The sequence below is a fragment of the Mobula birostris genome, chromosome 13 (assembly GCF_030028105.1).
Source record: "Mobula birostris isolate sMobBir1 chromosome 13, sMobBir1.hap1, whole genome shotgun sequence".
Taxonomy (NCBI): domain Eukaryota; kingdom Metazoa; phylum Chordata; class Chondrichthyes; order Myliobatiformes; family Myliobatidae; genus Mobula; species Mobula birostris.
This window is the reverse complement of record NC_092382.1, coordinates 49,085,242-49,097,519: the sequence shown is the minus strand read 5'-3', so window position 1 is coordinate 49,097,519 and position 12,278 is coordinate 49,085,242. Positions and strand designations below refer to the sequence as shown.

The 12,278-nt window shown below is 44.4% G+C and overlaps 1 long non-coding RNA gene across 3 annotated transcripts; it reads right to left on the bottom strand.

The window, feature by feature from the left end:
* Positions 1–221: 221 nt before the first annotated feature.
* LOC140206816 (uncharacterized) lies at positions 222–12,249 on the bottom strand. Of its 3 annotated transcripts, none has more exons than XR_011888397.1 (6): positions 11,888–12,249; positions 10,294–10,509; positions 9,685–9,749; positions 9,079–9,148; positions 6,686–6,838; positions 222–2,609 (listed from the first exon to the last, which is right to left on the bottom strand). It is a non-coding gene; the product is annotated as an uncharacterized lncRNA (long non-coding RNA). The 3 variants fall into 3 exon arrangements; XR_011888396.1 differs by having other exon boundaries at positions 6,760–6,838; XR_011888398.1 differs by lacking the exon at positions 10,294–10,509 and having other exon boundaries at positions 6,760–6,838.
* Positions 12,250–12,278: the final 29 nt, after the last annotated feature.

Here is a 12,278-nt window from a genome sequence, read left to right as displayed (position 1 = left end):
TAGAGAGGTATGAAAGAAAAATTGGTCAAAATTGTTTTGCAAAGAACACGGGCAGGAATTTCTGGAAGCAATTCAGAAGGCACAGGATATATACAGTGGCATGTAAATGTCTGGGCACCCATGGTTAAAATTTCTCTTACAGTGAATAGCTAAGTGAGTAAAAGATGACCTGATTTCCAAAAAGTAAAAAGTTAAACATGACACATTTCTTTAATATCTTAAGCAAGGTTACATTTTTATTTCCATCTTTTACAGTTTCAAAATAACAGAAAAGGAAAAGGGCCCGAAGCAAAAGTCTGGGCAGTCTGCATGGTCAGTGCTTAGTAACACCCCCTTTGGCAAGTATCACAGCTTGTAAATGCTTTCTGTAGCCAGCTAAGAGTCTTTCAATTCTTGCTTGGGTAAATTTCTGGGTTCTATCATTAGCAGCAAAGCACTGACTGTGGAAATTACAGATCAGAATATTATTAGTCACAGAGCCCAGCAGCACTGAAACAGGCCCTTCGGCCCTTCTAGTCAATGCTGACCTGCTTTTGTTTTTACTGCCTCGTTCCAACTACCTGCACCATAGCCTCCATAAACCTCCCATCCATGTCATCACCCAAATTTCTCTTTAGTATCTCAATCAAACCCACATCCACAACTTCCACTGGCAGCTCATTCCACACTCCCACCAAACTCGGAGTGAAGAATTCCCCTTCAGACTCCCCTGAAAGAATTCACTTTCACCAGGACCTTATGTCCAATGTGGGGGTGAGAGGGAAGACGGGGCAGAGAGGGAAGGCAGTAAGGCGAGCGGGTGGGTGGTCGATTGCAGAGAGGAAAACAGTGGAGAGTTTAAACTTAATATATTTCAGAAAAAGTACGTGTTTGAACTTACTTCCTGCAAACCTACCATCCATACCCTGTACATGGTCAACCAAATTATTGATCTAGATGACAAGATGATCAGTGTAAGATCAAGTAGAGCAGAGAATTCAACAACTGTGTAAATGCAATTATAAGTAAATATCAATAACTAATGAGAGCAATGGTTGTAACCCTGGGGAACATTACTAGGCACAGGCCTTGAGTCCCATAAACAGCCTTTCACTATCACTCTCTGCTTCCTACCATCAAGACAACTGTGCATCCAGTTAGCCAGCTCTCCTGGGATCCCATGTGATCTAACTTTCCACAGCAACTTGGAGTACTGTGTCCAGTTCTGGTTGCTTCACTATAGGAAAGATGTGGAAGCATTGGAAAGGGTACAGAGGAGATTTACCAGGATGCTGTCTGGTTTAGAGAGTATGCGTTATGATCAGAGATTAAGGGATCTAGGGCTTTACTCTTTGGAGAGAAGGAGGATGAGAGGAGACATGATAGAGGTGTACAAGATAATAAGAGGAATAGATAGAGTGGATAGCCAGCGCCTCTTCCCCTGGGCACCACTGGTCAATACAAGAGGACATGGCTTTAAGGTAAGGGGTGGGAAGTTCAAGGGGGATATTAGAGGAAGGTTTTTTATTCAGAGAGTGGTTGGTGCGTGGAATGCACTGCCTGAGTCAGTGGTGGAGGCAGATACACTAGTGAAGTTTAAGAGACTACTAGACAGGTATGTGGAGGAATTTAAGTTGGGGGCTTAGTTGGGAGGCAGGGTTTGAGGGTCGGCACAACATTGTGGGCCTATACTGTGCTGCACTATTCTATTCTTACCATGCTGAACCTTGTCAAAGGCCTCACTGATGCCCATGTCGGCCACGATCCTGGGACAGAGGTGTCACTGATCAGAGGGCACAGATTTAAACAGAGGACGAAGAGGTTTAGAGGGATCTGAGGAAGTGATTTTTCACTCAGAGGGTAGCTGAAATCTGGAACACACTGCCCGAGGTGGTGGTGGAGACAGGTCCCTTCACAACATTACGAAGTGGATGAGCATTGAAACTGTCGAGATACAGTCGTCTATGAACCGAGTGCTGATAAATGGGACCAGTGCAGACAGTGAGTGGATGGTCAGAACAGGTATGGCCGGCCAAAGGTCTGTTTCCGTGCTGTGTGATCCACCACTCCGGACATGACAAATTAACGATGGTGGCACCGCAAGGCATTGATTTCACAACCCCTCACCCCTCTCCAACCTGAAATAAACCAGACTGAACCCCTTTGTCACCACTGTGAATATCTGTTTCTGTCGAGGTAACATACAAATTGGTCACTTCTGCTAAACAACTGGCAATTGATGAAGTCCCGTGTCATCTTCCATTAACGTTGCTTCCTTACAGCAAAACTAACCCTCTTCACTGTGTCAGAATCAGTGATTAAATCCGACACCAAACACTGTGTTTTCATTCCTGCACATTGTAACTTGAACCATCTCACCAAGGGTCTGATGAGACACAACCTCTGCCTTCTGCACATGTGATCACATCTCCCCTGATTCTGACATTTCAAATACTCTCAGAATGGTTTTCTGATTCAGTCTGAAGGTTATGGTACATTCAGCTCATCGTCAGACCTGACAAACCATGTCTTCCCACAGCTAGTTCCACCTGTTGGTGTGTCCTCTTTCCTCCACTTCCAGGGAAGCTGCATCTCCACACAAACTCCTCACTTGAGACGACTGTCTGTACCTGTGACACAGGAAATCACATCACTGTCACTCTCCTGATACCATCCGGGAAGCAGTACCGCAACATAAAAGCCAGGACCAACAGGCTCCGGGACAGCTTCTTCCACCAGGCCGTCAGACTGATGAACTCACACTGATTTGAGTGTGCTCTATATTACATTGTCTGTTTTATTTATTATAAACTGTTATAAATTACTATGGTTGCACGTTGCACATTAGACAGCTTCTGTACCCCTCCACCCCGTTAAAACTCTCTGCTCAGCCCCTTCCCTATTCCCTTTCCCTTTCAGACTCCTGATGTGCCAGCAGATCCGAATCACCGTGTGGACATTTCTACCCCACAGGAGGCTGTACAAACCCGTGTCCTTCTCTGATGCACAGCTCAGTGACCCCAATCCCTGTCTGCACTCGCAGCCCATGACGGTGACAGCTGTCCTAGACTCTGTAACTCACAATCTTGTAACACAATCTTGTTCATAGCAAGTTTAGACAGTCATTAATATGAAGAGAGAATTGTTGTTTCCTGAAAGGACAGGCGAGCGAAGCTGTCTGATCCAATTCACCAGATGGTCCGGTGTTTACAAGTTAATTTGTCCTGGGACCCACACCCACACCCACTCATAACCCCGACCCACACAGACAGACAGACTGTCCCTTCGCCCCAAACCCCCTGCAGAACCACAAGGAATTGATCCACGGCCCGGGCTCGGTCACAAAGTGAAAACCGGGGCTGAGGAGAGCCCGGAGACAAACACCCCGCTGCCCACTCCACCAACAACACGGCACAGCCGGACACATCTCACAACACCGGATCCGGTCCCGATGAAACCCGAATTTAATTTTGTTGTTCCAGATCGGACCGAACAAAAGGTGTTTTAAAATTGAAGCGCTCCCCCTCACGTGACGTCACACAGCAGCACCCCTCCCCCCCCCACGCGCCTGACGTCACCCATGGTCTCCCCGTATCTGTATCTGCTGTCACGAGCACGGTGCCTTACATCACACACGCGCTGCTGTGCTCGAGCTTCTTCGGTTTAATGGCTGAGCTGCTGAGCACGAGCCTGAAATGTCGACTGTACCTCTTGCTAGAGATGCTGCCTGGCCTGCTGTGTTCACCAGCAACTTTGATGTGTGTTGCTTGAATTTCCAGCATCTGCAGAATTCCTCGTGTTTATGTTTTTAAAAAGACATGTTGAGGTGAGTTTAACAGGTGTCATTCGTTCATTAGCATAGCTAACGTTATTTAAACTACACAAACACGAGGAAATCTGCAGATGCTGGAATTTCAAGCAATACACACAGGCTGGCTGCTGAGGAGCTACGCTATTGATGTCCTACGTGATGAGGCCGAACTCCTTGTAGACTTGCTTAAAGTTGTAATAGAATAAACATGATAATATAATATAAGTACATATTTTAAAGTCATATTTTCTGCATATACCCAACTTGGTTCACAGATTAGACAAAATGACTAAACAAAGTATTACATACACCCTTGGAGGTCGACCAGGGGTGGGGGTGGATATGGGGTTGCGGGGGGCACTGGCGCTACCTCCCTGAAATGAGTTTTGCAGGGTGCGATGTCTGTCATTACGGGTTGAACCAGGGAGCCCAGTCTCTGAAAAAGGGGGTGGACTGTCCGGGACTGAGATGAGGGGAAGTGTCTCCACTCTGAGGGTGATGAATGTCTGTAAATCCCCACCACAGAGGGCGGTGAAGACTCAGTGATCGTCCTCACATAAAACAGAGACCGGCAGATGAGTGGAGACCGAAGGGATCGAGGAAATGAGGATCGGACAGAAACATGTGGCTGAGATGGGAGAGCAGCCGCCATCTTGTTGATGGTTAGAGGGGCTGAATGGCCACCTCCTGCTGTTTCTCACTTGATGTTTCAGTGCTGCTGTCATAGTCATGTCATAGTCATACTTTATTGATCCCGATAAATAATTAAATAGTAATAACACCATAAATCGTTCAATAGTGATATGTAAATTATGCCAGGAAATAAGTCCAGGACCAGCCTATTGGCTCAGGGTGACTGACCCTCCAAGGGAGGAGTTGTAAAGTTTGATGGCCACAGGCAGGACTGACTTCCTATGGCGCTCTGTGTTGCATCTCGGTGGAATGAGTCTTATCGAGTCTCACGAGGATGTTATCAGGAAAGTGGATGAAGGCAAGGCATTGGATGTTGTCGACATGGCCTTTAGCAAGGCACTTGACAAAGTCTCATATGGGGGGTTGGTCTAGAAGGTTCAGTCACTCAGCATTCAAGATGAGATAGTAAATTGGATGACACACTGTCTTTGGGAGAAGCCAGACTGTGGTAGCAGATGGTTGCCTCTCTGACTGGAGGCCTGTGACTAGTGGTGTGCCACAGGGATCAGTGCTGGATCTGTTGCTGTTTGTCATCTATGTCAGATATCTGGATGACAGTGTGGTTAACTGGATCAGCAAATTTGTGGATGACACCAAGATTGGTGGTGTAGTGGACAACGAGGAAGACTATCATGGCTTGCGGTGCAATCTGGACTCACTGGAAAAATGGGCTGAGAAACAGAAAATGGAATTTAATGCAGACAAGTGCGAAGTGTTGCATGTTGGTAGGAACAAGGTCTTACACAGTGACTCGTAGGGCACTGAGGAGTGATGTAGAAGAAAGGGATCTGGGAACACAGGTCTGTAATTCACTGAAAGTGGCGTCAGAGTTAGATAGGGACAGAAGGAAAGATTTTGGGACATTGGCCTTTATAAACGCAAGTACTGACTACAGAAGATGGATGTTATGTTGACTTTGTGGAGGACATTGGTGAGGCCTAATTTGAAGTATTGTGTGCAGTTTTGGTCACCTACCTACAGGGAAGATGTGAAAGAGGTTGAAAGAGTTCAGAGAAAATTCACAAGGATGTTGCCACGTCTGGAGGACTTGGGTTATAAGGAAAGAGTGAACAGGTAAGGACTTTATTCCTTGGAACATAGAAGATTGAGGGGAGATTTGATGGAGGTGTACCACAATTATGAGGGGTATACATAGGGTCAATGCAAGCTGGCTTTTACCACTGAGATGAGGTGGGACCACAACCAGAGGCCATGGGTTAAGGGTGAAAGGTGAAACGTTAAGGGGAACATGAGGGGAAACTTCTTCACACAGATCGTCATCTGGGTGTGGAATGAGCAGCCAGCACAAGTGGCGAATGTGAGCTCAATTTCAACATTTAAGAGGTGTGTGTAGGTACCTGGACGGTAGAGATATGGGAGTAGAAAGTTTAAATAGTTCAGCACAAATTAGATAGGCCGAAGGGTCTCTTTCTGTGTTGTACTTTTCTATGACTGTGACAAGAAGCTTAAATAATACTAATATTCACTAATTCCTTTTAACAGACCAACCACTCATCTCAGTAGCAAATTTTTATATGGCGTTTAAACTGTGGCACTTTAAATTAACAGTGCGTAAAAGAAAATCCCGGCTGCAGGTCAACAAAGGCTATTTGTGTGAGAGTGTTTCAGTTACTGTGGGGCCAGGCACCCATGCGGCTCAGTGGGAACAGGGAATAATACCAATGAGGAGAGTCAAACTGAGCCAGGTCACAGATTGGGGATGGCAGAAATGCCCCATTCTTATAGTGACAGAATAGCATCAGAGAGTTTCATTCCAGATACCATTTAATTCCAGATACCAGCACTCTGCCCAGTTAGATGATTTCTCTCTCCAACTTGCGTTGACCCTCACTGTAACAGTGTGATGTCAGATCACACCTTGACAACTCAAGTGATCTCGTCTGAAATGTTGTCCTTCACCCATTAATGGATTTTGTAAATCTTCTTACAGGTTAAAAATGACAAGGAATTTATCTGCAGGAATCTCAAACACAACACGCCAGTTTTGCTGTCTCTGTCCAGATATTTAAGAAGTGGAGCAAGGGATTCACTCGATCATCCTTCCTGCTCAGACTGTGGCAGGGGTGGTGGTGGGGGGATTCACTCAGTCATCTGACTGACTGGCACGCCTGTCATTTGACACATGGGGAGAGGCCATTCACTTGCTCAGACTTTTGGAATGGATTCATTCGGTTATCTCACCTGAAGTTACATCAGTTTGGGCAACGGCATTCACCTGTTCTGTGGGTGAGAAGGGATTCAGTCGGTCTTCCTACCTGCTAGCATGGAGATGACTGCAGTTATTGAAGAATGTGCACATCTCAGCCTGTTACGTTGCTAGAAATCCTTTGCACACTGAACAAAGAGAACAAAGATACAGAAAGGATCACTGAATCAAGACCCATTCAGCTTTTCATCACTGTCAACTGGTACGAATATTGTTGCTGAAAGACGAGTGGGAAGCCGGAGGATTGGGAAACGTTTAAAGGGCAACAGAAGGTAACTAAAAAGGCAATACGTGGAGAAAAAATGAGGTACAAAGGTAAACTAGCCAAGAATATAAAGGAGGATAGTAAAAGCTTCTTTAGGTATGTGAAAAGGAGAAAGATAGTTAAGACCAAAATTGGGCCCTTGAAGACAGAAGCAGGTGAATTTATTATGGGAAACAAGGAAATGGCAGATGAGTTGAACAGGTAACACACATCAAAGTTGCTGGTGAATGCAGCAGGCCAGGCAGCATCTCTAGGAAGAGGTACAGTCGACGTTTCAGGCTGAGACCCTTCGTCAGGACAGGAGTTGAACAGGTACTTTGGATCTGTCTTCACTAGGGAAGACACAATCTCCCAGATGTAATAGTGGCCAAAAGACCTAGCGTAATGGATGATTTGAAGGAAATTTATATTAGGCAGGAAATGGTGCTGGATAGGCTGTTGGGTCTGAAGGCTGATAAGTCCCCGGGACCTGATGGTCTGCATCCCAGGGTACTTAAGGAGGTGGCTTTAGAAATCGTGGACGCAGTGGTAATCATTTTCCAATGTTCTACAGATTCAGGATCAGTTCTTGTGGATTGGAGGGTGGCTAATGTTGTCCCTTTCTTCAAGGGAGGAAGAGAGAAAACAGGAAATTATAGACTGGTTAGCCTGACGTCGGTGGTGGGAAAGATGCTGGAGTCAATTATAAAAGATGAAATTACGACACATCTGGATAGTAGTAACAGGATTGATCCGAGTCAGCATGGATTTACGAAGGGGAAATTGTGCTTGACTAATCTTCTGGAATTTTTTGAGGATGTAACTATGAAAATGGACAAGGGAGAGCCAGTGGATGTAGTGTACCTGGACGTTCAGAAAGCCTTTGATAAAGTCCCACATAGGAGATTAGTGGGCAAAATTAGGGCACATGGTATTGGGGGCAGAGTACTGACATGGATTGAAAATTGTCTGGCTGACTGAAAAGAGTAGTGATTAACGGGTCCCTATCGGAATGGCAGGCGGTGACCAGTGGGGTACCGCAGGGTTCAGTGCTGGGACCGCAGCTGTTTACAATATATATTAATGATTTAGATGAGGGAATTAAAAGTAACATTAGCAAATTTGCCGTTGACACAAAGCTGGGAGGCAGTGTGAAATGTGAGGAGGATGTTATGAGAATGCAGGGTGACTTAGACAGGCTGGGTGAGTGGGCAGATGCAGTTTAATGTGGATAAATGTGAGGTTATCCACTTTGGTGGTAAGAACAGGAAGGCAGATTATTATCTAAATGGAGTCAAGTTAGGAAAAGGGGAAGCACAACAAGATCTAGGTGTTGTTGTACATCAGTCACTGAAAGCAAGCATGCAAGTACAGCAGGCAGTGAAAAAAGCTAATAGCATGCTGGCCTTCATAACAAGGGGAATTGAGTATAAGAGCAAAGAGGTCCTTCTGCAGCTGTACAGGGCCCTGGTGAGACCACACCTGGAGTACTGTGTGCAGTTTTGGTCTCCAAGTTTGAGGAAGGACATTCTTGCTATTGAGGGAGTGCAGCGTAGGTTCACAAGGTTAATTCCCGGAATGGCGGGACTGTCATATGTCGAAAGCTTGGAGTGACTGGGCTTGTATACTCACTCTGGAATTTAGAAGGCTGAGGGGGGAGCTTATTGAAACATGTAAGATTATTTAGGGTTTGGACACGCTGCAGGCAGGAAGCATGTTCACGCTGATGGGTGAGTCCAGAACCAGAGGCCACAGTTTAAGAATTAGGGGCAGGCCATTTAGAACAGAGTTGAGGAAAAACTTTTTCACCCAGAGAGTGGTGGATATATGGAATGTTCTGCCCCAGAAGGCTGTGGAGGCCAAGTCTCTGGATGCTTTCAAAAAAGAGATGGATAGAGCTCTTAAAGATAGTGGAATCAAAGGTTATGGGGATAAGGCAGGAACTGGGTACTGATAGTGGATGATCAGCCATGATCACAGTGAATGGTGGTGCTGGCTCGAAGGGCCGAATGGCCTACGCCTGCACCTATTGTCTAAATGTCTGAAATGCTGTGAAGAAGGCCTAACAATACCCAATTTTTGTTCTATTACACAATAAAAGTGAAGAGATTTGCATCCTTATACCTTGGTCACCAAGTAACAGAGTCTCTGGCTTGATGCCCCTGTGTGTAATTCCATTGTTGTGAAGATATTCCTGAAAGTGGGCAAAGACAAATATAAATCAGGTATTCTGAATTTACATCTTTTTCTAATTCTCCAAGCCCACAAAATATCAATCGTAGAAATAGAACAGGTTTCTGGCAGAATTAGTCAGATACAATTGCTGGACAATCGGTTCAGAGAATATTTTGTGACTTAATCTGGGTGCACACTAGACTTCCAGTGCCGATATGAAAGTTGAGTATGAAGGCTGGCCTGGAAGAATGATGAAACTTCTGAAGATGCTTTGGGAGGTCACCCATCCATGAACAGCATTTTACTGTCAAAGGGAACTATGGTGAGCTCCAAAATTGATCTCATTTGAAAATTGGGACAAAGCACTGTTAACCTCCTTCCTGCTGGTTATAGTGCTAGTTCAATTCTGGCAGACAAAGCTCTTTGAGAGCAAACATGGGCAGGTAAATCCATCTATGATCATGCTCAGTAATGTACGTCGAAATAGAGAAAACTGCTGCTGCACGTCATAAACACTCACTTAAAACAAAGGGATAAATGATGAGGAGCACTTACCACTCCTGCTATCAGCTGCTGGAAAAACCCATCAGCATCTGCCTCGGGCATCCCCACGTCAGGCTCTGTGGGAAGGCAGATCACATTAATCAAAGGCTGAACTTGGGATCAGTTCGCAAATCATTAATATTGTCTGAAATTATGTCATTTTACATCACGCTTAAATTTAATCCCAAATCCCAGGCCTCATTTCACTCAGGTGCCCAAGTAGATGGATTCTCCAACATGCCCTATTTAGACCACAGACAAAAAAACCTAGGACAGCTGAAGCAGCTTACATACTGAACTTTAAAGCCTGTCCTACTTTGTCCCCGTAACATCTGGAAATGTATTATGTACAACTTCAGATGTTCCATTTCTCCCATAATTTAGTTTTCTGGGTGTTCTATAGGGAGAATGTCTGGGAGTGGATGCCAGCTTTTTCCAGCTCAGGACACAAAGGTGCAGTTACTAAAGAACCCACACAAGTATATCTGTAAAAGTGACAGCAACAGTACAACCAAATTATTAAAATTAGCCAATCCGTATACAAAACATCTTTAACCCTTTCCCCCCTCAGCCCAAACTTCTCTATTTTAAACCCTAAGTTTAAGCACAAATCCTACCTACTCTATCAAAGAGCTCTCCTCCACTGCAATACTCCAAAAACAAGTATTGGATATGGGCCTCGACGATGCCCATAAAAGCCGATAGTCTTTTCATGGTTCAACATCTTATTGATGCAGATTTCTCTCGATGTTATCAGGGTAGTCACGAGCATGTGTGGTGACCACTTTCTTCACTGTCACTGCTTCCTCTGTTCATCGACTAATTGCCAGTTGTACCCTATGATCAAATACAAAACCGTTGTCTACATTGCAAAACTTCTCAATGCTCCATTGAGTTAAATGCATCAGAAACAGAGCATGAGCCAAATGGCTCTTCATCCCCGCTACCCCATGCAATAAGATCATTATTGATCTGGTTTTGGCCTCAACACCACTTTCCAACTCTCCCTCTGCACCTGTAGATTTCCATGTAGTTCATATGCCTGCAATATATTGTATATTCTATGGCTCTACCACAACTCTTAAAGTGGAGAATTCCAAAGGATCACAACCTGCAGAAGAAATTCTTCTTCATCTCCTGATCAATGGGAAACCAGTTACTCAAACTATATCCCATTTTCTCGATATCCTCACTTGGAGAAACATCGTCTCAGCATCTTGTCTGACAACACCCTCAGAATCTTGCTTCAGTAAGATCACCTCTCTTTCTTCCCTACTCGCTCACCCCTCGCCCCCATACGTGAATCCCGATTCAAATATATCCTTCCTTAAAGACGAGATCTAAACTGTACACAGATCGCCAGGTGTTGTCTCACGAGCTCCCAATAAATTTGCTACAAGACATCCTTACCTTTGTTTTCCATAATCCTTACAATAACCTACACACCACTCTTGTGTGCTAGAGATTGAGTTTGCACTGCAACATTCTCTAATCACCTCTCTATTTAACCATCAAGTTTTTCATTCTTCCTTCCAGGGCAGGTAGGCAACTTCATATTTTGTTCTACATTATATTTCAAAGGCCACCTTTCTGCTCGTTCACTTAACCTGTGCTCATCACCGGATAAGCCACTTATCTCAAATTTGTTGAAAATATAAAGAACACACATCCGGTCTCCTCAGATTACAAGCAATGCATCCACTATCTCTGATGCCACTTATTTGTAAAGACACAAATTTGTCCTGTACTTTTTCACTGATAAAAATAAAAATTTCTCTCTCCCTACAGACCTTTGCAATCTGTTATTATTTTCATTATTTAGAATCTGTACCTTCTCATTCCCAATTTTACAATGAGCCTCAAAAACCAACATTACTTTTGGCTTTTTGCTTGTATTTCTGTAAAAACCCCATCAATATTTTTAATAATTTTCTTATATGTTCCACATTCTTTACAATTTTTGTGGCATACCTTGTAGTTTTAAACTTTCCCAGTCCTCTTGCCTACCGTCAATTAATTAATCCTCATTATAACACATGTTATTATCACCCTAACTTCCTTGGGAATTCTCCACAGATGGTGCACCCTTCTCCTGGGGCGTTTCTTTCTCCAGACTTTTGCTGCAAGTTAAGATTTACCTCCTTAAATGAGTGCTATTGCTAATCTACCAAACCAGTTTTTAAGAATTATTTTTTGAACTGCATGACTTACTCACCATATGCTCCTTCACCCAAAGTCTGCAGCAGATCCCAATCTTGCACAAACGGAACTGCCATCGTCCTGCACAATCACGAATGATGCTGAAAAGGGGAACGCATGATCACAAGCTGAAGTCATCTTCAAGTACACTTGAAGGACAGCCAGAGACCTTTCCTCCCAGTGCAGAAGTGGCTGATACCAGAGGGCATCATTTTAAGGTGACCGGAGAAAAGTACAGGGGGATATCAGGTGTAAGATTTTTTTTTATATATAAAGCACAGAGTGGTGTGTGGAACACACTGACTACCAGAGTGTTGGTAGAGGCTGATATATTCTGGACATGAAAGGGATTTTAGAAAAGTAGAGTGTGATTTAGGAGGGAGTGGTTAGCCCGAACGATCTGCACT